Consider the following 2,825-nt stretch of genomic DNA (forward strand, 5'->3'; position numbering starts at 1 on the left):
TTCTCTGCGCACGTATTTATTCTATTCAAGTAAAATCTCCTTTAGCAATATGATTGAAACTTCTGGTAAACTGTCCATCAGTAAGAATTCTATCAAAATCATTAAAGTATATGCTTCAAGTATCTGTCTTCTGGAATGTTCTTATTGATGGGATTCTCAACTGCTGAGAGTGCTGGATAGATGAGCCTTGCTGTGGTTATGGGTTTTTGTGTTCTCTCCATAACTTTGTATGACCACACTTCCCTTCTCCACAAAAGAGAAAGAACACTCCACTCCCATGGTCACACCAGTAACAGTACCCCCTCCACACCCACCAGTCTGAGTACTCCACTCCCTCACTGCTGCATCTGCTGTTACTCCCATCTTATCCTCACATCTCATCCTTCTACCTACTTTGACACCAACAATTTTTCAACTACAGGGACTGAGCCCTCCATCCACTGATCCACTTTCCAGGGCCCATCACCCCTCCTCACTTGTAAAGCCAAGAGTCCCTGGTCTTCCTGAATATGACTCTCGCACATTCCTTTGACTCCCTAGACCCTATCTCCCCTGTCAAAGGTGCTTAGTGAAACCCCAGTTAAATCTCTGCCTACACAACTGCAGCAGCCAGGTAGTCGAATCTGCCTGGAGAAACCCCCACATCCCCTAGGAACCAAAACGCTCTCACTGTGTGGGCCCCTACAGAGCTGGGAAGAGTGGCATAAAATGACATTGAGACTGTGATTCTTTTTCCTCTGTGCAGACCATGTCTTGGTGAGCAGACGGGCTGCAGGAAGGGAAGGTGGCAAGATAAGAATAGCAGTGACGGTTTGGCAAAGGTCTACTACGTGCCAGGTACTTTGACAAACATTAGTTTCGATCCTGGCATTTGAATAAGTAAATGAATATTATTACCCCCATCTTAAAGAAGAGAAAACAAGTGCAAGAAGGCATATAATTTACTCAAATATATGCAACTAATAGGTGGTAAAACTAGGCTCTGTTGACGGCATTCTGACTCCAACCTCATACTCTTTCCAAAATGTGAAGCCGCTTCTTAGCTTAGGGCCAATGTGTAAGGTAATCAGTTCCCAGAGCCGAGCAGTGAGCAAGTAATGTCTGGACAAGCATCAGACATTGAGGAGGTACAGGCAAAAGTGTATCTGTTACAAAGGTAAAGGGCCTGGGAAACATAAAGAGCAGTATTAGGGACATGCTGGGGGAGGCCGAGATGGCAGGGGAGAAACACAATGGCCAATGGCTTTGCCTTGCCTTTGTTTAAGTGGTAGCAAAATGTCCAAGGATAGACAGTGAAAAATAATTTTCAGCTGGAAACCTGCCATGACTGGCTTGGCTTTGCCAATGGGATCTGATTAGTATTCTTGTGCTTTCATTAGCATTTGAAGGAAATACCCAAATGACACAAAGCCCATCCTAGCAGCTGAGATTTAACATTTTAACCCAATTTCTCTAATGCGGTTAACCTGTGATAAAATGCTGGTTAAGCACCTCCTTTTCATAAACTATTTTGGGCCTCAACAAGCAAACCATTTATACAAGGACCTTGACGTTCACCTCTGCCACGCCAGGCCAGTGGACGTGCCTCCTTGCAAAGTGGATTTATCATTTGCTGCCGGGGTAGAGAGCTGGGAGTGTTTTTCCCAGCCTTGGCTGGACCAGAGCCAAGGTTCTAAGTGCAAATCCCTTAACATGATCTCCCTGTAACTGCCCCTGTGCTGACATGAGCCCGCCCGCGGGAGCAGCATTTTATTGCATCCTTTGTCCCAGGTTTTCCATTTTAGGGAGAATTGATAGCGATACTAAGTATAAAAACATTCTCTGTCAGTCAAATTCTTTGGCTAGGTTTTTTTTAAAAAGGAGCTGGTAAGTCTTGTGGCCAGTAATAATATTTATATTGAAACTCATAGCTTGCTTCATAGGGTGAGGGCGATGGCGGTCAAGAAAGGAATTCCCTTCCCTGTGTACGATTATTCTCACGTGACGCTCACAAGAAAGCCAGGGAGTATTATTTTGAGCTCAGAGTAAATCCTGCAGCAGTTTCTCAGTTGCATAAGATTAGGATTAAGAACCCTTTAAAAAGTTCCTTTATGACAAGACAATATGCTCACATTCAAATTTTTCCAAACACTATTTTCTGCTTCTAAAGAAAAAAACAGTTAATTGATAGCTCTCTTTACTTCCCTTAACTCTATCAAAGGTTTAGGGGCATTTTTGGCTAGCTCCTGACCTTCTAACCCTATAAAAGAGTAGAACTTCCTACTGCACTGAAAAAAAAAAAAAAAGGAAAAAGTCTAGAATGTCTCCTATTTAGTGAGATATTTAAAATCATTAATTTGCCAGTTGAATGTCACAAAAGGGTAGTTCAATTATAGTTCTCCATTATGAGATAAAAATTCATTGGCCTTCTTTGGGATTACAGTAAATAAAATCTAAAAATATTATAGAAACAAGTAATTACCCTCAGGGATATGAATCTTATAGGTTTTTCACCCGTTACTTAATGTTCCATAAACAATAGGTCCAGGAGTATTAGAATACCAACGTGTGAGGGAATCAGTATTAGCCCAAAGCAGTAGGGAAGGAAATCAGTAAGTCTGTTCTTGTTTCTGTGAGTCTACCCAATATACACATGGCTATGGGAAAGATTTTCAACTTTTCAATAGTTTCTAGTTTGAAATTGAGTCCTACTTTAGGTCTGTGGGGAAAATAATCTGCAAGGTGCCTGCAATGTTGAGATCTGTTATTGGGTCTCATCAGTCCACTTGGCTACTGTTTTTTTTTTTTTTTTGAGACAGAGTCTCACCGTGTTGCCCGGGCTAGAG

Source organism: Propithecus coquereli, unplaced genomic scaffold (assembly GCF_000956105.1).
Source record: "Propithecus coquereli isolate 6110/MARCELLA unplaced genomic scaffold, Pcoq_1.0 Scaffold205, whole genome shotgun sequence".
Taxonomy (NCBI): domain Eukaryota; kingdom Metazoa; phylum Chordata; class Mammalia; order Primates; family Indriidae; genus Propithecus; species Propithecus coquereli.